The sequence below is a fragment of the Hyperolius riggenbachi genome, chromosome 10 (assembly GCF_040937935.1).
Source record: "Hyperolius riggenbachi isolate aHypRig1 chromosome 10, aHypRig1.pri, whole genome shotgun sequence".
Taxonomy (NCBI): Eukaryota; Metazoa; Chordata; class Amphibia; order Anura; family Hyperoliidae; genus Hyperolius; species Hyperolius riggenbachi.
Window position 1 is genome coordinate 274,765,232 of NC_090655.1, and position 27,008 is coordinate 274,792,239.

At 47.1% G+C, this 27,008-nt stretch overlaps 1 pseudogene; it reads left to right on the forward strand.

The window, feature by feature from the left end:
• The window catches only part of LOC137537217 (zinc finger protein 208-like), a 215,944-nt pseudogene that overhangs the window by 13,861 nt on the left and 175,075 nt on the right, over positions 1-27,008 (forward strand).

The window sequence follows — 27,008 nt, forward strand, 5'->3', positions numbered from 1 at the left end:
GGCTTAGATGTGACCGGGCTCCATGATGTCAGTGAGGCAGAGGAGAGCTGCTGCTGGTGAGAGGCGGGGCTTAGATGTGACCAGGCTCCATGATGTCAGTGAGGCAGAGGAGAGTGGTTGCTGGTGAGAGGCGGGGCTTAGATGTGACTGGGCTCCATGATGTCAGTGAGGCAGAGGAGAGTGGCTGCTGGTGAGAGGCGGGGCTTAGATGTGACTGGGCTCCATGATGTCAGTGAGGCAGAGGAGAGTGGCAGCTGGTGAGAGGCGGGGCTTAGATGTGACCGGGCTCCATGATGTCAGTGAGGCAGAGGAGAGAGGCTGCTGGTGAGAGGCGGGGCTTAGATGTGACTGGGCTCCATGATGTCAGTGAGGCAGAGGAGAGAGGCTGCTGGTGAGAGGCGGGGCTTAGATGTGACTGGGCTCCATGATGTCAGTGAGGCAGAGGAGAGAGGCTGCTGGGGAGAGCTGGAGGAGTGTTTGGCTGGTGTGGCCACATGTTATTCCCCCTGTAGTCGCAGTGGCACCATCTTTGTTTAGTGGCCGGACCTGCATGTTTGCAATGAGCTCTGGCAATTTTTGCAGCTTGGCCAGTTTATTTCTTTTTGGCGTCTATGGGCCCCGGATCATCTCTGCAGCTCGTGCGGGACAGCTGGCTTGCTTGGCGGTCTTTTATGCAGGCTGTCCACGGAGCTCCGGAATCAGACATCTGACATGTTAGTGTGTCGGACAGGGCTGTGGAGTCGGTACAAAAATCCACCGACTCCGACTCCTCTAATTTGAATATAATTTTCTTGATTGAAAGTATGTAACATAAAATGCATCTATTAACTGCCAACGCTTAGGAATTTTAACATACAACTGAAATGAGAGGGATATGGAGGCTGCCATATTTATTCTCTTTTAAATAATACCAGTTGCCTGGCTAGCCGGCTGATCTTCTGCCTCTAAAACTTTTAATCATAGACTCAGGGCTCGTTCCCACTATCGCGAATCCGCATGCCTCCAATGCATGCGGATTCGCACATGTAATGTGAGTGGATGGGGCTGTTTCCACTCCTGCGGTGGCGTTGTGCGTTTTTTGTTGCGGAGAAAAAATGCACAAAAGAGGCAACGATTTCGCCTGCGTCAGGAATCCGTGCGAATCGCCGCTAATGTATTTAATAGTAAAAACGCATGCGGTTTTTACATGCGTTTTTACCCGCGATTTCGCGTGCGATTTCGCACCTTTTCCAATTTTATTTTGCCCTGGCAGTGTCATGGTTAATTTCGCATGGCACCCTGCCATGCGAAATCGCACGCGAAATCGCGGGTAAAAACGCATGTGGAAACGCATCCGCATGCGTTTTTACAAGCGGCGGAATGCGGCCGAAATCGCGTCGTTCCGAGCCCTCAAACTAGTCCTTGGTAAGAGTACTTGTAGAAGGTACAGATAGGAACACAGAACATGAATCAGGCCCTAGGCAATGTAACTGTGGGTGCATGTAGGAATGATGTGCAGGTACTCTGCAGGGTAATGAGGAGATTCTTCCTCTACTACACATTCTTCATGCACAATCTGAACATGGATCAGGCCCTAGACAATGTAACTGTGGGTGCATGTAAGAGTGGTGTGCAGGTACTCTGCAGGGGAATGAGGGGATTCTTCCTCTATTACACATTCTTCATGCACAATCTGAACATGGATCAGGCCCTAGGCAATGTGACTATGGGTGCATGTAAGAATGATGTGCAGGTACTCTGCAGGGGAATGAGGAGATTCTTCCTCTATTACACATTCTTCATGCACAATCTGAACATGGATCAGGCCCTAGGCAATGGCCTCAATTCAAAAGAGGAAAGTTAGTAAGAGACAAAAGGTCGGTATTTTATCTCATGCGGTATTTTAACACTTTGTTTGCAATTCACCACTGAGAGGATAGAGAGAGGAGTGTTCGGTAGCAGGTGATAGTTTATAGATAGATAGCGCTCCACTCCGCACTTATTTGTTGGAAAGTTCATCAACATTCATCAAAAAACGCCAAGACAGGTCCCCCTTAGGGGCTGCACTCACCCAAGTCGTGTGACCACTGTGAGACTGGTCAACAAACGCCTCTATCTCCTCCTATGGCCGACTGCCCGATCTCAGTCCTCAGGGTTTCCCCACTCCAGGCAACACTCCTTAGTGTAGATTTCCCGCTGGTTACTCCTTGTGATGTAGTCCTGATATAGTGCCCACCTCAAACAAATTAAGCCTCATATAGCGTAATTCCGTTATAAAAAGATAGTGCTTTATTCCATAAAATATACTCACAAACATGTGAAGTTTAACAGCGCATAGAGTGTTTATACGGGCTCTCCCCCGTGCCTCTCCGGATAGGCCCTATAGGTGTCCTCCGCAAACCGCTACTGTGATCGCCGCTACGTTCCTCCGCAAAACCGCCACTGCGTTAGGTCCAGATCGTCCTGCGGGCGCTAGCTCCTCCCTACACGTTTCGTCACCGTCGCGTGACTCATCAGGGGCGTTTTGCGGAGGAACGTAGCGGCGATCACAGTAGCGGTTTGCGGAGGACACCTATCGGGCCTATCCGGAGAGGCACGGGGGAGAGCCCGTATAAACACTCTATGCGCTGTTAAACTTCACATGTTTGTGAGTATATTTTATGGAATAAAGCACTATCTTTTTATAACGGAATTACGCTATATGAGGCTTAATTTGTTTGAGGTGGGCACTATATCAGGACTACATCACAAGGAGTAACCAGCGGGAAATCTACACTAAGGAGTGTTGCCTGGAGTGGGGAAACCCTGAGGACTGAGATCGGGCAGTCGGCCATAGGAGGAGATAGAGGCGTTTGTTGACCAGTCTCACAGTGGTCACACGACTTGGGTGAGTGCAGCCCCTAAGGGGGACCTGTCTTGGCGTTTTTTGATGAATGTTAATGAACTTTCCAACAAATAAGTGCGGAGTGGAGCGCTATCTATCTATTAACTAAGACTGTATAGGGGGACTTGCTGAACCTCAATAGAGCGCATACACACGGGAGATTTGGACTATAAGTGAAGAAAGGAGTGAATTACTTTGTTATTTACTGCACTGTTATACTGAATTCAACTCTGTATATATTTGTGTAGCCTACTTGCAGCGCTGTACATTACACCTAGCAGGTAGCAGGTGATAATGGAGCGATAAACGGTCGGTATTTATGCGGTGTTAATGATTTGCATGCAATACTTTGCCTCTCTGGATGCTGGAAGTAAAGGATTGTGGGTAGGAGGAGGAGGTTATTACCAGCACGTGACCACAGATGGGTTCCCTCCCTGTTTTTTGACCCTCTCCTTCCATTACAAATCCCTCCCTCCATTCTGCATACTAAGCAGACTAAGCAATATTAAGCATTTACAATATTAAGTGGATGGGTGAAACGGAGGAGGTATTTGGATACATTTTCACACTCCCTCCCTATGAAAAATGTATCCAGATTCCTCCTTGGTTTCACCCATCCACTTAATATTGTAAATGCTTAATATTGTAAATGGGCTGCTCTCTGGTGCCTGAAATATGTACAGTATAAGCTGTTACTGTGTGCTGATAGTACACTAGCTGCAGAGTGGGCTGCTCTCTGGTGCCTGAAATATGCACAGTATAGGATGTTACTGTGTGCTGCTAGTACACTAGCTGCAGAGTGGGCTGCTCTCTGGTGCCTGAAATATGTACAGTATAAGCTGTTACTGTGTGCTGCTAGTACACTAGCTGCAGTGTGTGCTGCTCTCTGGTGCCTGAAATATGCACAGTATAGGCTGTTACTGTGTGCTGATAGTAAACTAGCTGCAGAGTGAGCTGCTCTCGGGTGCCTGAAATATGCACAGTATAAGCTGTTACTGTGTGCTGCTAGTAAACTAGCTGCAGAGTGAGCTGCTCTCTGGTGCCTGAAATATGTACAGTATAGGCTGTTACTGTGTGCTGCTAGTAAACTAGCTGCAGTGTGTGCTGCTCTCTGGTGCCTGAAATATGTACAGTATAGGCTGTTACTGTGTGCTGCTAGTAAACTAGCTGCAGAGTGAGCTGCTCTCTGGTGCCTGAAATATGTACAGTATAGGCTGTTACTGTGTGCTGCTAGTAAACTAGCTGCAGAGTGAGCTGCTCTCGGGTGCCTGAAATATGCACAGTATAAGCTGTTACTGTGTGCTGCTAGTAAACTAGCTGCAGTGTGTGCTGCTCTCTGGTGCCTGAAATATGCACAGTATAAGCTGTTACTGTGTGCTGCTAGTAAACTAGCTGCAGAGTGAGCTGCTCTCTGGTGCCTGAAATATGTACAGTATAGGCTGTTACTGTGTGCTGCTAGTAAACTAGCTGCAGAGTGAGCTGCTCTCGGGTGCCTGAAATATGCACAGTATAAGCTGTTACTGTGTGCTGCTAGTAAACTAGCTGCAGAGTGAGCTGCTCTCTGGTGCCTGAAATATGTACAGTATAGGATGTTACTGTGTGCTGCTAGTAAACTAGCTGCAGAGTGAGCTGCTCTCTGGTGCCTGAAATATGTACAGTATAGGATGTTACTGTGTGCTGCTAGTAAACTAGCTGCAGTGTGTGCTGCTCTCGGGTGCCTGAAATATGTACAGTATAAGCTGTTACTGTGTGCTGCTAGGAAACTAGCTGCAGTGTGTGCTGCTCTCGGGTGCCTGAAATATGCACAGTATAAGCTGTTACTGTGTGCTGCTAGTAAACTAGCTGCAGTGTGTGCTGCTCTCGGGTGCCTGAAATATGTACAGTATAAGCTGTTACTGTGTGCTGCTAGGAAACTAGCTGCAGTGTGTGCTGCTCTCTGGTGCCTGAAATATGTACAGTATAGGATGTTACTGTGTGCTGCTAGTAAACTAGCTGCAGTGTGTGCTGCTCTCTGGTGCCTGAAATATGCACAGTATAAGCTGTTACTGTGTGCTGCTAGTAAACTAGCTGCAGTGTGTGCTGCTCTCTGGTGCCTGAAATATGCACAGTATAAGCTGTTACTGTGTGCTGCTAGTACACTAGCTGCAGTGTGTGCTGCTCTCTGGTGCCTGAAATATGCACAGTATAGGCTGTTACTGTGTGCTGCTAGTACACTAGCTGCAGTGTGTGCTGCTCTCTGGTGCCTGAAATATGCACAGTATAGGCTGTTACTGTGTGCTGCTAGTACACTAGCTGCAGAGTGAGCTGCTCTCGGGTGCCTGAAATATGCACAGTATAAGCTGTTACTGTGTGCTGCTAGTAAACTAGCTGCAGTGTGTGCTGCTCTCGGGTGCCTGAAATATGTACAGTATAAGCTGTTACTGTGTGCTGCTAGTACACTAGCTGCAGTGTGTGCTGCTCTCTGGTGCCTGTAATATGTACAGTATAAGCTGTTACTGTGTGCTGCTAGTAAACTAGCTGCAGTGTGTGCTGCTCTCGGGTGCCTGAAATATGCACAGTATAGGCTTGTTACTGTGTGCTGCTAGTAAACTAGCTGCAGAGTGAGCTGCTCTCTGGTGCCTGAAATATGCACAGTATAGGCTGTTACTGTGTGCTGCTAGTAAACTAGCTGCAGAGTGAGCTGCTCTCTGGTGCCTGAAATATGTACAGTATAGGCTGTTACTGTGTGCTGCTAGTAAACTAGCTGCAGTGTGAGCTGCTCTCTGGTGCCTGAAATATGTACAGTATAAGCTGTTACTGTGTGCTGCTAGTAAACTAGCTGCAGAGTGAGCTGCAGCAGCTGTGAGAAAAAACAGATATCTCCAGGTACATTCAGGGGATAAATAGATGAAAAAATAACGAATGGCCACACCGCCTTTTTTCCCTGGTGAATTGTGATTTTGAGAAAAAATAACGACTATCACCTATTTATCGCATGGATTTATCTCTATCGATATTTCACCATATACTTCTGGAGAATTGCTATTTGGAGATATCACAGGAGGTAAATTACCTCCCATGAGATAAATAGGTCAGTAACCTCTGGTGAATTGAGGCCAAAGTAACTGTGGGTACATGTAAGAGTGATGTGCAGGTACTCTTCAGGGGAATGAGGAGATTCTTCCTCTATTACACATTCTTCATGCACAATCTGAACATGGATCAGGCCCTAGACAATGTAACTGTGGGTACATGTAAGGGTGATGTGCAGGTACTCTACAGGAGAATGAGGGGATTCTTCCTCTATTACACATTCTTCATGCACAATCTGAACATGGATCAGGCCCTAGGCAATGTAACTGGGGGTACATGTAAGAGTGATGTGCAGGTACTCTGCAGGGGAATGAGGGGATTCTTCCTCTATTACACATTCTTCATGCACAATCTGAACAAGGTTTATGGGTGATAGACAACACCTCTGTGTTCAATGTGCACAACATTCTCAGTTGATTCCCTGCAGCTCTGTGGGCAGTGCATATGGAGAGTATAGTACTACTGTGTACCTTAAAGTAAACCTTAGACAGATTAAAGTTTTATACATACCTGGGGCTTCCTCCAGCCCCCTTCAGGCTAATCAGTCCCTCGCTGTCCTTCTTCGCCACCTGGATTTTCTGCTATGAGTCCTGGTAATTCAGCCAGGCAGCGCAGTCCAGCCGCGTGCTGCTTCCACAGCCAGGAGCATTCTGCATCTGCACAGTAGTGCTGCGCAGGTGTAGTATGCTCCTGTCAGCAGAGCTTGTTCATGCGCACTGCATCCGATGGGCTCAAGTGCCTGGACCCATAGCAGAAGATCCAGGTGGCGGAGGAGGACAGCAAGGGACTGATTAGTCTGAAGGGGGCCGGAGGAAGCCCCAGGTATGTATAAAACTTTTATGTTCATCCGTCTCAGGTACCCTTTCAGTGTTCTCCCCAGAATTTTTTTCCAGCCGGGTGGCATGAAAAAGTAGCCGGGTGGTGTTTGATTTCATTTGGGGGGGGGGGGTGCAGTGTAGCAAATGCTACCTCCCCAACATGAAACGCAGCAAACGGTACATCCCACACATGAAAGGCGGCAAATGCTACCTCCCCAACATGAAACGCAGCAAACGGTACATCCCACACATGAAAGGCGGCAAATGCTTCCTCCCGAAGATGAAACATGGCAACCGGTACATCCCAAACATGAAAGGCAGACAACCGTACATCCAATACATTAAAGGCGGCTAACGGTACATCTGATACATGAAACACAGATAACGGTACATCCCATACATTTAAGGTGACTAGCGGTTCATCTCGTACATTAAATTGAACAAGTGTCCCTTCCACTTTTACAGGACACACTGAAGCTGTGGTCCACAACATGCTGAGTGCTTGAAAAAGGCACATACAGATATGATTACAATCAAATCTGTGTAGTTCCTGAACAAAATATGTGAATGACAAGTTAATGTTATCCTGTCAGAGTTCAGGCTGTCAGCAAATGCAGGAAAACCAAAAACAAACCTGCTGACAAGTGAATAATCTATACCTATAAACATGATACTTTTGTCTGCTGAAACAGATCATACTGGGGCACTCACAGCTTCTCTCCTAGAACTCCGGGGTGACAGAAAGAGAGAAGGGGCAAGCGAACCAGGCTGAGGACACCGTTTTAAGCCCCCTGCTGTTTGAATGCAATTACACATCCCCTGCCAGGTGATTGGGCAGGGGGCGGTTTTCCCCCCGACAGCTCAGCCTCATGCTGAAGATTACCAGCGGCGAGTGCCACCCACAAGATGGCCGCTGTGTTGCGCAATTGGGCAGGGGGAATTGTTGTGACAACAGCTCAGCCACAGTCCATAGCTGCAGGCTAGGGCTTACTAGCAGCGAGCGTCGCCCACAAGATGGCGGTTGCCGTATCGAGCGCCCGGTGGCCGCGCATCACTAATATTCAGGAAACTCCTGCTGGGCACCCCAAAGTTGACATATGGGGCAGCTCAGGCGGGCGGGGACTGAAAACAGACGGCAGGCCGCCCACCTAATTAGCCCTGGGGAGAACACTGCCTTTAATTCGTAGTCACCAAACCAAATGTTAACAAAATATCAAAATATCAAATTATTTGATTTCATTAGCAAAGGGAGTACATTTGCATAAACCAGCATCAACGCAGAATTATTTCCATCTCATTGACCATCTCTATTAGTGACACAGCTACACATCAGGCTTTATTCTTACAGCATAGATGTTATTTAGTATACATATAAGAGATTCCTGTGTACACATCATATATACAGTCACAATCAGATATGTGTATCTGACTTTAAAAATACGTGGACTGCTTTATTGAAGCAGCATAAGTAACTATTTTTTGATGGACTAAGCACAGCTATTACTGTATATATAAATTATTTATGATGACTATTATCTGATAAATAGAACATTTTATCATATTTTCTATTTTAATTACAGTTTAAATTCATTAGGAGTCAGGTGCATTTTCTCCTGACTCCGAATCCAGGTACCCAAAAATTGCTCTGACTCCTCGACCCGACTCCACAGCCCTGGTGTCGGACATGCCCCTCAGATTGCAGGTTACTTTTAGCAGTAAGCACTTTCTCCAACTAGAGCAGATATAGCCCCGCCCCCTTGTCATAGCCTCTGAAGAAGCGCTTGTGTGTGAAACTGCCGTCAGGCTCCCAGCAACCAGCACCCACCATTATCCACCTCCGCACCGGTATGTGTTTAGTCTATTCTTATAGACTGTGAAGTGATGATGTAACACACAGCCTACTTGTCTGCACATTGCCAAATAAAGGAAGTTGTACAGCAGTGCCGACCATCCTCTTTCCTTTCATCCCTAATGATAATTGTTCCTCCCCTCAGAATTCTCTAACAGGAAGTGATGCTGTTTCTCTATTTGCAGGGAGGAGTCCCGGCATCCGGAACCTCTCAGTGACCCGTCTCTCTGTATCCACAGACTGTACAACGGATGATGATGTCACTGGACAAGAGTCTCCTGCAGATATCCTGGTGACCCCAAATATTCCCCCAGACTCCCCTCACCTGTCTAACCCTGAGGGACCTCATACCCAGCACAGCTCTCCCCCTGCTGGAGGGTCCTATTCCTGTTCCACATGTGGGAAATGTTTTGTTTATAAATCAAATATTGTCAGGCACGAGAGATCTCACACTAGTGAGAATCCATATTCATGGGCTGAGTGTGGGAAATGTTTTGCACAGAAATCGCATCTTGTCAGTCATGCGAGATCTCACACTGATGAGAAGACCTATTCATGTGCTGAGTGTGGGAAATGCTTTGTTCGAAAATCATATCTTGACGTACATGAGAGAACTCACACTGGTGAGAAACCCCACACATGTGCTGAGTGTGGGAAATGTTTTGGTCATAAATCAAAACTTGTTGTACATGAGAGATATCACACTGGTGAGAAGCCCTATTCATGTTCTGAGTGTGGGAAATGTTTTACTGAGAAATCAAACCTTGCCAAACATGAGAGATCTCACACTGGTGAGAAGCCCTATTCATGTGATGAGTGTGAGAAATGTTTTTCAAAGAAATCAAACCTTGCCAAACATGAGAGATCTCACACTGGTGAGAAGCCATATTCATGTGCAGAGTGTGGGAAATGTTTTGCAAAGAAATTCGATCTTGTCATACATGAGAGGTGTCACACTGGTGAGAGGCCCTATTCATGTGCTGAGTGTGGGGAAGGTTTTGCGCGGAAATCGCATCTTGTCACACATGAGAGATCTCACACTGGTGAGAAGCCCTATTCATGTGCTGAGTGTGGGAAAGGTTTTGGTGATAAATCACTTCTTGTCAGGCATGAGAGATCGCACACTGGTGAGAAGCTCTATTCATGTGCTGAGTGTGGGAAATGTTTTACACAGAAATCAGACCTTGTCAGGCATGAGAGATCTCACACTGGTGAGAAGCTCTATTCATGTGCTGAGTGTGGGAAAGGTTTTGCACAGAAATCAGACCTTGTCAGGCATGAGAGATCTCACACTGGTGAGAAGCTCTATTCATGTGCTGAGTGTGGGAAATGTTTTGCACAGAAATCAGACCTTGTCAGGCATGAGAGATCTCACACTGATGAGAAGACCTATTTATGTGCTGAGTGTGGGAAATGTTTTGTTCGAAAATTGCATCTTGTCAGACATGAGAGATCTCACACTGATGAGAAGCCCTATTCATGTGCTGAGTGTGGGAAATGTTTTGCACAAAAATCACATCTTGTCAGACATGAGAGAACTCACACTGGTGAGAAACCCCACACATGTGCTGAGTGTGGGAAATGTTTTCGTCATAAATCAAACCTTGTTGTACATGAGAGATCACACACTGGAGAGAAGCCCTATTCATGTGCTGCATGTGGGAATTTTTATGCAAAGAGAAAAGAGCTCATTTCACATAAGGAGATATCGCATTTGTAAGTAGCCCTATTCATATGCTGAGTGTGGGAAATGCATTTGAACAAGTTAATGCTTACCGGACACTTGTGTTTAGTGTGGGAAATGCTATGGTCACAAGTGTTCTTTTCCATTGCTTCTTTTATTTCTTGCTAGATGCACACAACAACATATTTACACAGAATCCTTTCATGTTGCTGAGTGCATTGGTTTGTAAAGCGTAAAAAGTTCCTGAAATAATGTGACATGAGAGTACTAAGCCTAGTTACAACTTACCTGTGACTACTTTTTATTTTGTACATTGTAAGGGTTAATAAACCAGGAGTTTTATCTATGCAAATGAGGGTAAGATCTGCAGTCACATGCAGCCATGGCTCTCCTGAAGAGTAAATAGAAGCCAAAACCCTTTTTTTCTGCATTTTAAGCTTTCATTGAAGCAAATTATGTAATCAATAACTGTTTATATTAAAAACAAATAGTGATTATGATTATCGATTGACTAGAAAGATCAGAATATAAGCCATACATTTTAAGAATCTTACATTGGTTTAAATAACAGATAAAGAATAGTCACAGATACAGGACTACCACAGTTGTCAGTTATCCAGTTATATCTTTTAAAGAGACTCTGTAACAACATTTTCAGCCTTATTTCCTCTATCCTATAAGTTCCTATACCTGTTCTAATGTGGTCTGGATTACTGCAGCCTTTTCTAGTTGTACTGTCTCTGTAATATATCTAATCTTCTTTTCTTTGTCAAGCTTTGTCGACCCAGGGAGGAATGGGCTGCCTCTGTTGTAATAAGTACAAGTTATGCACGCCCCCTGCAGGCTCTGTGTGCTTTGTTTACTCCTCACTCTCTGCTCTCAATTTCAGCTTGTGCAGTTTGTGAGGCTGAGGGGGGAAAGGGAGCTGCCTGTCACATGCTGAGAAACTGTGACTACCGTATATACTCGCATATAAGCCGACTCGCATATAAGCCGAGGTACCCACTTTGCCCCCATAAACAAGGGAAAAGTGATTGACTTGCATATAAGCCCCCCCCCCCCCCTACAGTATAGCCTTAGGATTAATAACCAGATGTGCCCCCAATATGAGGCATCCCAATACCCAGTAAAAAAAAGTCAGATGTGCTCCCAGTATGAGACATCCCCACCTCCCCAAAGCCAAAGAGGCCCCCAGTATGAAGCAGCCGACCTCCCCATAGCCATATGTGCATCCATGTCTCTGCTAATTGCACATCTGCTTAGCTCCCAGCCTCTTGACACAAATCCTGCTGACAACCAGGAGATTTCCCACGACAAATCTTCCACGCCCTGGAGTCTAGAATCTCAAATGTTGCTAACTGGGGTGCATTTCCCCATGATGGCAGATGATGATTCTCACTAGACAAACAAAGGACAAATCAGTAAGGTGAAGCTGGACTCACCAGGGCAGTAAAGTACTTCCTACAGGATCTGCAAAGCTGTAGGCAGGGAATATAACTGTTCCTTATGACACAGTCCATGTCTGAAATGAATATTTTGCTTCCATCTCCTCTGCACGTCTGATCTCCATGTGCACTTCAGAGCTTACTGCTGCCATCTACTGGGCATGTGCTGAAGACAGCAAAGCATGTAGGGAGATGTAGTTTCTTGAAGCCCGGCATTAGCTTGTAACTTACACTGTCTTTACTCTGCTCCCTCCCCACACGCTGAAGCCGGGAAATGTAGTTGCTTCTTGTATTCTCATGCTGCATCCTCCGTGGCAATGCTGTGCCATTATGTGCTGATAAATGTGTTTATGTGACAAGCGGCCACACGCTGTGATTATGCCCGGACCTGTATGCTGCTGTGGCTGCAGATCACTATCAGAGCTTCATGATATCGAGCTGCAGCCACGGCAGTACACAGATCCGTGCATAATCACAGCGTGTGGCTGCCTATCACATAAACACATGTATCAGCACATAACTGAGGATGCAGCATTGAGAATACAAGAAGCAACTGTACATTTCGAAGCTTCAGCATGTCGGGAGGGAGGGAGCTGAGTAAAAACAGAGTAAACGTTACATCAAAAGGATTCCTGCTCTCTGCAATGCACGCTCCGGGGAACATCAGTCTGTTTATTGCTGTGCTAACGCTGCTACGGGCATGGGAAGGACTGACATAGTGGAGGCACAGGCAGCTGACTCGCATAGAAGCCGAGGGGTGGACTTTTCAGCACATTTTTTGTGCTGAAAAATTCGGCTTCTATGCGAGTATATACGGTAATACCAGACTGAAGTGCAGATAATTCACTATGGGATAAAAACTTTTAGTAATGTATGTATGTGTATATAGTATATTTATATGTGTGTGTGTGTGTATATATATATATATATATATGTATGTATGTATGTATGTATATATGTGTGTGTGTATATATATGTATATATATATATATACATCACTTCCTGGTTAGCGGCCATGATTTTTGTTTGTAAATACTGCCGAAAACTGGCGATTAAAAGCCAGGATCGTGGCGGGGAGGGCCGGAAACAGCAAAGAGGGATCCAGGAGATCACAGAGACTCGATTGGTGTTTTTTTTTTTATTGTACAAATCGGACAGTACAGATTCTCATTACCAAGGTAGACTATTAATGTCTTGTCATTTAATAAGCTTTCAAGGTTCAATGCTTTAAACATCCTGTTAGCTCTCTAAGCCAGAGATATATATCTTTCAAGAGCAAACTGGTAAATATTGCATCAAAAATATCATTTTAGACTGAGACCTAGTTTATGAACAATATAATCTGGAAACCTTCTCAGTCTTCTAAAGTAACGTATAGCAGTGCTACTTCCATCATCAATCAGCTCATGTAAAGCCCATATGCCAATATATGCAATTTAACATCATCATCAAGGGGGAGAAGCAGAGGACTCATACAAGGATCATTACTCGATCCATATTGGGAAGGACTCCCTCTAGTGGTGAGGGAGGATAGAGGGTGGCAATAGGGCCGGGATCAGGGGGAAGGGAACATGAACAGGAGTAAGGAAGGAAGGGGGAGAAGCAGAGGACATATATGGGGATCATTACTCAGCCCATATTGGGAAGTCCTCCCTCTAGTGGTGAGGGGGGATAGAGGGTGGCAATAGGGCCGGGATCAGGGGGAAAGGGAACATGAACAGGAGGAGGAAGGGGGAGAAGCAGAGGACATATATGGGGATCATTACTCAGCCCATATTGGGAAGGGCTCCCTCTAGTGATGAGGGAGGATAGAGGGTGGCAATAGGGCCGGCATCAGGGGGAAAGGGAACATGAACAGGAGGAGGAAGGAAGGGGGAGAAGCAGAGGACATATGAGGATCATTACTCAGCCCATATTGGGAAAGGCTCCCTCTAGTGGTGAGGGAGGATAGAGGGTGGCAATAGGGCCGGGATCAGGGGGAAAGGGAACATGAACAGGAGTAAGGAAGGAATGGGGAGAAGCAGAGGACATATATGGAGATCATTGCTCAGCCCATATTGGGAAGGGCTCCCTCTAGTGGTGAGGGAGGATAGAGGGTGGCAATAGGGCCGGGATCAGGGGGAAAGGGAACATGAACAGGAGGAGGAAGGAAGGGGGGAGAAGCAGAGGACACATATGGGGATCATTACTCAGCCCATATTGGGAAGGGCTCCCTCTAGTGGTGAGGGGAGATAGAGGATGGCAATAGGGCCGGGATCAGGGGGAAAGGGAACATGAACAGGAGGAGGTGGAAGGGGGAGAAGCAGAGGACACATATGGGGTCATTACTCAGCCCATATTGGGAAGGGCTCCCTCTAGTGGTGAGGGAGGATAGAGGGTGGCAATAGGGCTGGGATCAGGGGGAAAGGGAACATGAACAGGAGGAGGAAGGAAGGGGGAGAAGCAGAGGACATATATGGGGATCATTACTCAGCCCATATTGGGAAGGGCTCCCTCTAGTGGTGAGGGAGGATAGAGGGTGGCAATAGGGCCGGGATCAGGGGGAAAGGGAACATGAACAGGAGGAGGGGGAAGGGGGAGAAGCAGAGGACACATATGGGATCATGACTCGGCCCATATTGGGAAGGGCTCCCTCTAGTGGTGAGGGGAGGATAGAGGGTGGCAATAGGGCCGGGATCAGGGGGAAAGGGAACATGAACAGGAGGAGGAAGGAATGGGGAGAAGCAGAGGACACATATGGGGATCATTACTCAGCCCATATTGGGAAGGGCTCCCTCTAGTGGTGAGGGAGGATAGAGGGTGGCAATAGGGCTGGGGTCAGGGGGGAAAGGGAACATGAACAGGAGGAGGGGGAAGGGGGAGAAGCAGAGGACACATATGGGGATCATTACTCAGCCCATATTGGGAAGGGCTCCCTCTAGTGGTGAGGGAGGATAGAGGATGGCAATAGGGCCGGGATCAGGGGGAAAGGGAACATGAACAGGAGTAAGGAAGGAAGGGGGAGAAGCAGAGGACATATATGGGGATCATTACTCAGCCCATATTGGGAAGGGCTTCCTCTAGTGGTGAGGGACGATAGAGGGTGGCAATAGGGCCGGGATCAGGGGGAAAGGGAACATGAACAGGAGGAGGGGGAAGGGGGAGAAGCAGAGGACACATATGGGATCATGACTCGGCCCATATTGGGAAGGGCTCCCTCTAGTGGTGAGGGGAGGATAGAGGGTGGCAATAGGGCCGGGATCAGGGGGAAAGGGAACATGAACAGGAGGAGGGGGAAGGGGGAGAAGCAGAGGACACATATGGGGATCATTACTCAGCCCATATTGGGAAGGGCTCCCTCTAGTGGTGAGGGGACGATAGAGGGTGGCAATAGGGCCGGGATCAGGGGGAAAGGGAACATGAACAGGAGGAGGAAGGGGGAGAAGCAGAGGACATATATGGGGTCATTACTCGGCCCATATTGGGAAGGGCTCCCTCTAGTGGTGAGGGAGGATAGAGGGTGGCATTAGGGCCGGCATCAGGGGGAAAGGGAACATGAACAGGAGGAGGAAGGAAGGGGGAGAAGCAGAGGACACATATGGGGATCATTACTCAGCCCATATTGGGAAGGGCTCCCTCTAGTGGTGAGGGAGGATAGAGGGTGGCAATAGGGCCGGGATCAGGGGGAAAGGGAACATGAACAGGAGGAGGTGGAAGGGGGAGAAGCAGAGGGCACATATGGGGGTCATTACTCGGCCCATATTGGGAACGGCTCCCTCTAGTGGTGAGGGGGGATAGAGGGTGGCAATAGGGCCGGGATCAGGGGGAAAGGGAACATGAACAGGAGAAGGAAGGAAGGGGGAGAAGCAGAGGACATATATGGGGATCATTACTCAGCCCATATTGGGAAGGGCTCCCTCTAGTGGTGAGGGACGATAGAGGGTGGCAATAGGGCCGGGATCAGGGGGAAAGGGAACATGAACAGGAGGAGGAAGGGGGAGAAGCAGAGGACACATATGGGGATCATTACTCGGCCCATATTGGGAAGGGCTCCCTCTAGTGGTGAGGGGGGATAGAGGGTGGCAATAGGGCCGGGATCAGGGGGAAAGGGAACATGAACAGGAGGAGGTGGAAGGGGGAGAAGCAGAGGACACATATGGGGATCATTACTCAGCCCATATTGGGAAGGGCTCCCTCTAGTGGCGAGGGACGATAGAGGGTGGCAATAGGGCCGGGATCAGGGGGAAAGGGAACATGAACAGGAGGAGGTGGAAGGGGGAGAAGCAGAGGACATATATGAGGATCATTACTCGGCCCATATTGGGAACGGCTCCCTCTAGTGGTGAGGGGGGATAGAGGGTGGCAATAGGGCCGGGATCAGGGGGAAAGGGAACATGAACAGGAGGAGGAAGGAAGGGGAAGAAGCAGAGGACACATGGGGATCATTACTCAGCCCATATTGGGAAGGGCTCCCTCTAGTGGTGAGGGAGGATAGAGGGTGGTATTAGGGCCGGGATCAGGGGGAAGGGAACATGAACAGGAGTAAGGAAGGAAGGGGGGAGAAGCAGAGGACACATATGGGGATCATTACTCAGCCCATATTGGGAAGGGCTCCCTCTAGTGATGAGGGAGGATAGAGGATGGCAATAGGGCCGGGATCAGGGGGAAAGGGAACATGAACAGGAGTAAGGAAGGAAGGGGGAGAAGCAGAGGACATATATGGGGATCATTACTCAGCCCATATTGGGAAGGGCTCCCTCTAGTGGTGAGGGACGATAGAGGGTGGCAATAGGGCCGGGATCAGGGGGAAAGGGAACATGAACAGGAGGAGGGGGAAGGGGGAGAAGCAGAGGACACATATGGGATCATGACTCGGCCCATATTGGGAAGGGCTCCCTCTAGTGGTGAGGGGAGGATAGAGGGTGGCAATAGGGCCGGGATCAGGGGGAAAGGGAACATGAACAGGAGGAGGGGGAAGGGGGAGAAGCAGAGGACACATATGGGGATCATTACTCAGCCCATATTGGGAAGGGCTCCCTCTAGTGGTGAGGGTGGCAATAGGGCTGGGGTCAGGGGGGAAAGGGAACATGAACAGGAGGAGGGGGAAGGGGGAGAAGCAGAGGACACATATGGAGATCATTACTCAGCCCATATTGGGAAGGGCTCCCTCTAGTGGTGAGGGACGATAGAGGGTGGCAATAGGGCCGGGATCAGGGGGAAAGGGAACATGAACAGGAGGAGGAAGGGGGAGAAGCAGAGGACATATATGGGGTCATTACTCGGCCCATATTGGGAAGGGCTCCCTCTAGTGGTGAGGGAGGATAGAGGGTGGCATTAGGGCCGGCATCAGGGGGAAAGGGAACATGAACAGGAGGAGGAAGGAAGGGGGAGAAGCAGAGGACACATATGGGGATCATTACTCAGCCCATATTGGGAATATGGGCTATCAATATACTCAGAGCTGGTAAGTTTGATCATCATCATTGTTTTCATGCCTGTCTTTTTTGTCAGTTTTGTCTTTTTCCTCAATCATAGACAGCTCCTTTTCAGACACTCTGGGTATTTACCTTTGCTAGTTTTGTTTTGAAAATTGCCTTGTAAGCTACACCATCCCCATTCCACATAGTTCATTATATCACAGGACACACATCCCCAATAGCTTGTTCTCAATTCAGCTATATTTACCTATCCCTGCCAGTACTTTCCATCCCCTGGTCACAACCCACCACCCTGCCCTCCCTGCTCACATTCCCCCACTATAGTATTTTCCCCCCCTCATTCTTTCCACTACCCCACAGATACTATTATAATAGTTGACATACTTTGCACCAACAAGAAAAGAGATGTTTTTCTTTGACAGTTTCTACGTCTGTATACAGCTCCCTGACATGCTTTACATCTCTGTCATTTTGCAGTGAGATACTCCGTTCGTTTATTGCCTGATGAAGCGGGATGTTTGCCCGTGAAACGCGTTGCACTTTTATGTAGGAGTATGTGAATAAATTGTGATTTTTTTTTCTACAATCAACAGCGATTTTTGTCTGTTTGTGTGTGGACGGTCCACCACCGCCACCTAAACCGTTTTAAACCTTTTATCTTGTTTTATCCTACTGGCGCCTCTGTATCCTTGCATATTAAGTTGTCCACCCTTGGTGGAAGGGTGATATACCCTCTTTTCCTATCTACAGAGAGCGACATCTTAGTCCTGAGTGGGGTCAGGCTTAATCTCCCCACCTGCGTATACAGTGGTTGCCTTAGAGCAACCCAGGTTTGTAAGTATAATACTTACTTTTAACATTTTTCTCTATTTATACAACATACTACACTATATTGGGCTCTCGGTCTCCCTTTTCTCATCTTTTACAAGCGTGCTTGGCCTTCTCGCTCGACGAATCGGCAACCCAGACCTGATTGCAGCCCACTACAGCATACACAACATGGATCCATTTGAGGAACACACCATCCACAGGAAGAATCTCCTGGCACAGTTCAAACGTTCTCCACAAGCCCCAGTAGACACCACCACCCCATCAACGGCTGCCAATACTGACAGCATGGATTTAAAACCCACCTTCCAGAAACTGGAATCAGCTCTGAAAGACGAATTTTTTAATATAGCTGACATTACCATGCAGGAAACCTACATCAGTGAAAAGATCTCCCCAGATGGGATAAGGATAAAAATTCTTTCTGCCTTTCCTAAAGATATACCTTTCACAATAGAGTTTTATGAATATTTGGAGGCCTGTACACAAGGAATCATGGAAAGAATAATTAAAAAGAGAAAATCCCTGGTGGTTGAACTACAACCCACAATCATAGAGTACAAAAATCTCTTAGCCGAACATACCACAAACCCTCAATACCGACCCCTTTTGTCCAATTTAACAACCAGAGTCAAAAGATTCGAGCAGGATATCACTGAAACCAAAATCAAAAAACTGAACCGTGATAGATTAGCCTATGCTGAACATAGGGAAAGAGAACGCAAACCACGACCCACTCCAATTCTACCCACACCGTTAGCACCTAACCAGCATCCACTCCACCCTCCACCACCACTTATGAGTCTCTCCCTTCCAAAACCCACACCACACCAATACCCACCATTTCCGCCACCACCCATATACCCGGTCCGCCCCCCGATCACCCAGCCACCACTACCACCACCCGCCCACACCTCCAAGCCCACACCTATTGTTCACAAGACCATCAATTTTAATCAACTGGCACCACCTCCCAGTAGTTTCAACTATAACAAACCCGACCTCACAAAAAACGACTCCAAAGCGCCACGACCACCTCGCACGAAATCCGGACCAGCCCGTAACATCCCTTCAAATTTGGCCCAGTCTAGAACAGCGATAAAAAACCCACATGCTGCAGCCGACCAGAGCAGAATTTATACCTTCCTCAGCCCATCCTCTTTCAATTTCACCAAATCGAATCCTCCAGACACCCTTATAGTGAAAACATCTTCCATAGCTACCACTCCAAAAGATGACAATCCTTCCCAAACAATCCTCAATATCTCAACAGATACCGACATCCGAATTTCTCAAATCAGTACATATAACTCAAATCCCAACTCACCCACTGCGAGCGATCTACATACATCACCTTCCCCCTCCAGTTCACACTCAGATCCAACACATACTAACAGCAACAAGTCCACCAAACCTAATGGTTCCCAACACAACACCAACACGGAACCACAAGACCAATCCCTATCACCTTCTTTTTTAGATCTACCAGCCTCATTATCACAAAACACCCTCTCCAAACAATTACCCAGTCCCATCTCAGCCCAGTCATTCTTGAAACCCACAAACAAAATGAAACGTCCGCTACCAGACACAGAAAACGAGGGTGTCGAGGCCAAAGAAAAAAGAAACAAAAGATAATGCACCACCCATCCACTATAATTCCCCCGCCTATCGTAGAACCCAAGAAGAGCATATTTAACTTGTCCCATCACCGTCTCACCAAATATGAAACTTCTCTACTGGAAAAAGGTCTCTCTTTTTGCCCTACCAATCAATCTGATTTGTTTGAACTATTCACTGATCTCAACACCTACATCCGTAAATTAACTCTGAAAAGGCATTTTGCCATGAAAAAACACAGTGCCCCCGCACAGACAGACACAACCCAGCTTATCATTACCAATAACGACACACTGCCCATAGTCTCATTATCCACAGCTGAATTAGAAACCGAAAAATATATCAACACCAAACTTAAAGGCCGCTCAGTTTTCTATCCAACAGCCTCCAAGGGCAATTATGTCGACACTTTCTACTCCCTGGTTCTAAAAGACTTACAGGAATTAAATATCCCGGACACCATTCCTGCATCCAACCTCACTAAAGTCGAAAGGACAGCCCTCAAAACTTTGAAAAATAACCCAAACATCATTATCAAACCAGCAGATAAGGGGGGCGGGATCGTCATCCTTAACAAAACAGATTACCTTGAAGAATCTCTACGATTACTCAATAACCCCAAACATTACAAACCACTACCCTCTGACCCCACCCCAGAAATTAACAATACCTTGAAACAATTTATCGGAGAAGCTTTTTTGAACAATATCATCACCAAAAATGAAAAATTTTTTATCATTAATCACCACCCGAAAACCCCGTTTTTCTATTACCTTCCCAAAATCCATAAAGACATCCATAAACCACCAGGTAGACCTATCATATCTGGAATTGACTCCGCCACTAGTAACCTATCCCGGTTCATCGACACACACCTTCAGCCACATGTACAGTCCCTGCCGTCTTTTATCAAGGACTCCCAACACCTCATCAGTTTCATTCACTCCATCCCGTGGCAGGAAGACTACATCTGGCTCACCTGCGATGTCACATCCCTATACACAAACATACCACATGCTTATGGTCTCACAGCTTTACAATATTACCTCCAATCCAACACATCCATGCCGCGCACCCAACAAACCTTCCTCATGCAGTGCACTGAATTTATTCTTCAGAACAATGTTTTCACTTTTCAAGACCAAACATACCATCAGGTCAGCGGCGTATCTATGGGAAGTTCGTTCTCCCCTTCCTACGCTAATCTAGCAATGGGATTTTTCGAACAAACAAAATTGTACAGCAATAACCCATTCCACAATAACATCATTTTTTATAAACGGTATATAGATGACTTAATATTCATTTGGAGAGGTCCTCCCAATCTAATCCCGTCTTTTCTCAATTACCTGAACACCAATACGGCCGGCCTACAATTCACTTCCCACTCAGACCCAGCTTCTATAGAATACCTTGACCTTACTCTTTACACAGATCCACCATACATCAAAACCAAAACCTTCTTTAAACCCGTAGACGCCAACAATTATATACATTATAACAGTTTCCACCACCGGCCATGGACAAAGAATACTCCATATAGCCAATATAAGAGGATCTACCGTAACTGCACGGACATACAACAATACAATACCCAGTCCAAAATTCTCACTAAAAAATTCACCGATCGTAAATATCCCAAGAAATTACTATATGATGCACACCACAAAGCAACAATGAATAACCTACTACAACCCAAAGCCAACACACAGTTCACAGACATGCCCAGATTCATCACCAGGTTTAGTGCCCAAAATCAGTCGATCCGAAATATCCTCACCAATAGATGGGAAATCCTCCTCCAAGACCCCCATCTACAATCCATCATCCCACCCAGACCCACTATTACATACAGACGCGCCCCCAATCTCAGCAGTATACTGGCCCCAAGCAGACTACGCCAGTTACCTGTAGCCCTAAAAAACACTTCTAGCACTAACACACCAGGCAGCTTCCCTTGTAAACACAAAAAATGCTTAGCCTGCCAATTTGTCGTAAACACTCAGTCCTTCAGTTCGCAGGTCACCAAAATAGAATACCATATCAAAGAAACCATCACATGTGAAACCAAATACCTCATCTATGTCATCTCATGCCCATGCAGGCTGCAGTATGTGGGCAGAACCACCCAACAAGCAAGAAGCAGAACAGGACAACACAAAAGAAACATAATAAACAAATATCCCCTGCACAGCGTTTCGCGTCACTTTTTCACCCACCACAACAGCGACCCCACACTTTTCCGTATCACGTTTATCGAATCTATTTCACACAACCGCTTCGACTCCTTTGACTCTCTCAAGAAACGGGAGATGTTCTGGATTCAAATACTTAAGACCCTATCTCCAGGGGGTCTAAATGAAGTACTTGAAAAAATTTACTAACTCACCAGAATAGCAGCAATTCCTTTTCTCTTTTTAATTGTCCGCTCTCTCTTAATGTTTAGTTTTTATATTTTTTTTTTTTATTTATTTATTTTTTTTATTTTATTTTTTTATTATTTTTTTATTTTATTTTATTATTTATTTGTTTATTTGTTGTATTTGTGAAGCGCCAACATATTACGCAGCGCAGCGCTTTTTTATATTTATTACAATGTTATAATTTATATGGTACTGGATATCTATAAGGAGAGATTTAATCTTACTTTCCAGTTTTATCATGGTCAATTGGGACCATTCCAGCAGTCGACAACTGCTGCGATTGGGAATGGCATGCACTGTAATTTAGGCCTTGTTCTATTTCTATACATGCACATAATGGATTTCTATATTTTTATACAAAATATTTTTGCCTATTTGTGTAATAAGGTACATGTATGTACATATGTATGTATTTAGGTATGCAATTTGTTTTTATTTTGTTTTTTAAATTGTATATGTATACATTCTACATAATAACTTGTGCATAATGAATTTTACTTCTGCACCACCAGGGGGCGATAATATACCCCGGCTAGTGACAGCCTCAGTCCATCACACACGCCCCTCCCTCCCTCCCTCCCTCCCTCGCTCACTCCTGATCCAAATCAACTCATTAGACAATTAGCCTCCCTATTTAAACCCCACACACAGTTACTATAGCACAGAGGTGCCAAGCTATCAATATACTCAGAGCTGGTAAGTTTGATCATCATCATTGTTTTCATGCCTGTCTTTTTTGTCAGTTTTGTCTTTTTCCTCAATCATAGACAGCTCCTTTTCAGACACTCTGGGTATTTACCTTTGCTAGTTTTGTTTTGAAAATTGCCTTGTAAGCTACACCATCCCCATTCCACATAGTTCATTATATCACAGGACACACATCCCCAATAGCTTGTTCTCAATTCAGCTATATTTACCTATCCCTGCCAGTACTTTCCATCCCCTGGTCACAACCCACCACCCTGCCCTCCCTGCTCACATTCCCCCACTATAGTATTTTCCCCCCCTCATTCTTTCCACTACCCCACAGATACTATTATAATAGTTGACATACTTTGCACCAACAAGAAAAGAGATGTTTTTCTTTGACAGTTTCTACGTCTGTATACAGCTCCCTGACATGCTTTACATCTCTGTCATTTTGCAGTGAGATACTCCGTTCGTTTATTGCCTGATGAAGCGGGATGTTTGCCCGTGAAACGCGTTGCACTTTTATGTAGGAGTATGTGAATAAATTGTGATTTTTTTTTCTACAATCAACAGCGATTTTTGTCTGTTTGTGTGTGGACGGTCCACCACCGCCACCTAAACCGTTTTAAACCTTTTATCTTGTTTTATCCTACTGGCGCCTCTGTATCCTTGCATATTAAGTTGTCCACCCTTGGTGGAAGGGTGATATACCCTCTTTTCCTATCTACAGAGAGCGACATCTTAGTCCTGAGTGGGGTCAGGCTTAATCTCCCCACCTGCGTATACAGTGGTTGCCTTAGAGCAACCCAGGTTTGTAAGTATAATACTTACTTTTAACATTTTTCTCTATTTATACAACATACTACACTATATTGGGCTCTCGGTCTCCCTTTTCTCATATTGGGAAGGGCTCCCTCTAGTGGTGAGGGAGGATAGAGGGTGGCAATAGGGCCGGGATCAGGGGGAAAGGGAACATGAACAGGAGGAGGTGGAAGGGGGAGAAGCAGAGGGCACATATGGGGGTCATTACTCGGCCCATATTGGGAACGGCTCCCTCTAGTGGTGAGGGGGGATAGAGGGTGGCAATAGGGCCGGGATCAGGGGGAAAGGGAACATGAACAGGAGAAGGAAGGAAGGGGGAGAAGCAGAGGACATATATGGGGATCATTACTCAGCCCATATTGGGAAGGGCTCCCTCTAGTGGTGAGGGACGATAGAGGGTGGCAATAGGGCCGGGATCAGGGGGAAAGGGAACATGAACAGGAGGAGGAAGGGGGAGAAGCAGAGGACACATATGGGGATCATTACTCGGCCCATATTGGGAAGGGCTCCCTCTAGTGGTGAGGGGGGATAGAGGGTGGCAATAGGGCCGGGATCAGGGGGAAAGGGAACATGAACAGGAGGAGGTGGAAGGGGGAGAAGCAGAGGACACATATGGGGATCATTACTCAGCCCATATTGGGAAGGGCTCCCTCTAGTGGCGAGGGACGATAGAGGGTGGCAATAGGGCCGGGATCAGGGGGAAAGGGAACATGAACAGGAGGAGGTGGAAGGGGGAGAAGCAGAGGACATATATGAGGATCATTACTCGGCCCATATTGGGAACGGCTCCCTCTAGTGGTGAGGGGGGATAGAGGGTGGCAATAGGGCCGGGATCAGAGGGAAAGGGGGAACATGAACAGGAGGAGGAAGGAAGGGGGAGAAGCAGAGGACACATATGGGGATCATTACTCAGCCCATATTGGGAAGGGCTCCCTCTAGTGGTGAGGGAGGATAGAGGGTGGCAATAGGGCCGGGATCAGAGGGAAAGGGGGAACATGAACATGAGGAGGAAGGAAGGGGGAGAAGCAGAGGACACATATGGGGATCATTACTCAGCCCATATTGGGAAGGGCTCCCTCTAGTGGTGAGGGAGGATAGAGGGTGGCAATAGGGCCGGGATCAGTGGGGAAGGGAACATGAACAGGAGGAGGAAGAAAGGGGGAGAAGCAGAGGGCACATATGGGGGTCATTACTCAGCCCATATTGGGAAGGGCTCCCTCTAGTGGTGAGGGAGGATAGAGGGTGGTATTAGGGCCGGGATCAGGGGGAAAGGGAACATGAACAGGAGGAAGGAAGGAAGGAAGGGGGAGAAGCAGAGGACACATATGGGGGTCATTACTCAGCCCATATTGGGAAGGGCTCCCTCTAGTGGTGAGGGAGGATAGAGGGTGGCAATAGGGCCGGGATCAGGGGGAAAGGGAACATGACCAGGAGGAGGAAGGAATGGGGAGAAGCAGAGGACATATATGAGGATCATTACTCAGCCCATATTGGGAAGGGCTCCCTCTAGTGGTGAGGGAGGATAGAGGGTGGTATTAGGGCCGGGATCAGGGGGAAAGGGAATATGAACAGGAGGAGGAAGGAAGGGGGAGAAGCAGAGGACACATATGAGGATCATTACTAGCCCATATTGGGAAGGGCTCCCTCTAGTGGTGAGGGAGGATAGAGGGTGGCATTAGGGCCGGCATCAGGGGGAAAGGGAACATGAACAGGAGGAGGAAGGAAGGGGGAGAAACAGAGGACACATATGGGGATCATTACTAGCCCATATTGGGAAGGGCTCCCTCTAGTGGTGAGGGAGGATAGAGGGTGGCAATAGGGCCGGGATCAGGGGGAAAGAGAACATGAACAGGAGGAGGAAGGAAGGGGGAGAAGCAGAGGACACATATGGGGATCATGACTCAGCCCATATTGGGAAGGGCTCTCTCTAGTGGTGAGGGAGGATAGAGGGTGGCAATAAGGCCGAGATCAGGGGGAAAGGGGGAACATGAACAGGAGGAGGAAGAGGGAGAAGCAGAGGACACATATGAGGATCATTACTCAGCCCATATTGGGAAGGGCTCCCTCTAGTGGTGAGGGAGGATAGAGGGTGGTATTAGGGCCGGGATCAGGGGGAAAAGGGGAACATGAACAGGAGGAGCTGGAAGGAGGAGCACTCATCATACATGTTAAAGGGGTCAGTCTAGTGGGGGCGTGGCCTGCACGGAGACCAGGACAGCTGCTTGCTAACTGTTCCCCGACGTTACCCAGCCTGAAGCGGCTCAAAGCGACCCCATTCCGGACAAACATCAAACCCCAAGCATAGAGGAAACATCCATGGAGCTTGATGCCTCCAAGAAGAGGAAGAAGAACTTCCCCAAGCTGCAGAAACTGACGGATTTCTATCCACCTCGGCGGACCAGCTCCCCAAGATGGCGCCGACTCCAGCAATCCTTCCCAGCATAGATCTGCTGCACAGAAGCCCGGCAACAGCCATCTCACAGAAGGGGAAAAAGACACATCCTCCTCGACCGAATCGGCTTCTCCCTTCCAGAGCCCAGCGAAATCAAGGCTCAGGAGAGACTCTGACGCTGCAGCAGCTAACATGGTAGGCCTCTCCCAGCATCCTCACGCAGGCCCCAGCCTAACAGACACGCAGCTGCACATAGAAACCTTCCCTGCTTCAAACCAAGCAGCGTTCCAAGCATTCATAAAAGACATTCTCCTAACATTCAAATCTTCTTTAATGAAATATATTGCCACTCTCCCTGACAATCTTAGAAATGACATTTCTGCTTTGGGGGGAGAGGGTTCATGCATCAGAGGACAAAATATCTGAAATCATTAAAGGCCATAACATTTTGGTAGACACCTTTGACACCCAAGCTTCTGATATCATCTGGCTGAAAGCCAAGTCTGCGGATTTCGAAGATAGGAGCAGGCACAACAATCTGAAGTTCAGGGGCATTCCAGAACAAATTCCCACTACAGAATTAAAGCCATACTGAATAGTAGTGATGAAAAAAGTGCTCCCTGAGTTCCCCGATATCGAGCTCCAATTACGCTCCAATTACGCTGTGATCTTCAACCTCTTCAACAAAGGTTCTCCAATCCCTTCCTATACAAGTGGGGCTTCCCCACCAAGCTCATTTTCTCATTTTACAACAAACAGTATGTTATAACTGCTTCTGAAAATGGGATGAAGCTGTTCAAGCAATTTCGGATTCCCGTGTCATCTGATCCTCAATGTCTGCAAACCAACCCAGGCTCAGCCAAATTATCCCTGGAATGGCACAGCAAATCCAGATCTAATCGTTGATGGCAGGGAATCCTATTACTGCCAATCCCCTCCGTTTGCCACTAGTGACTTTTATATCTGGTCACAACAGATATATATTTTATATCTGGTCACAACATCTTACGATCTCACAGGAGGTTTTTCCTCCGTACCCCTTCACTATTTGTGTGCGTGGTGAACTTTCAGCACACAGGTTTTCC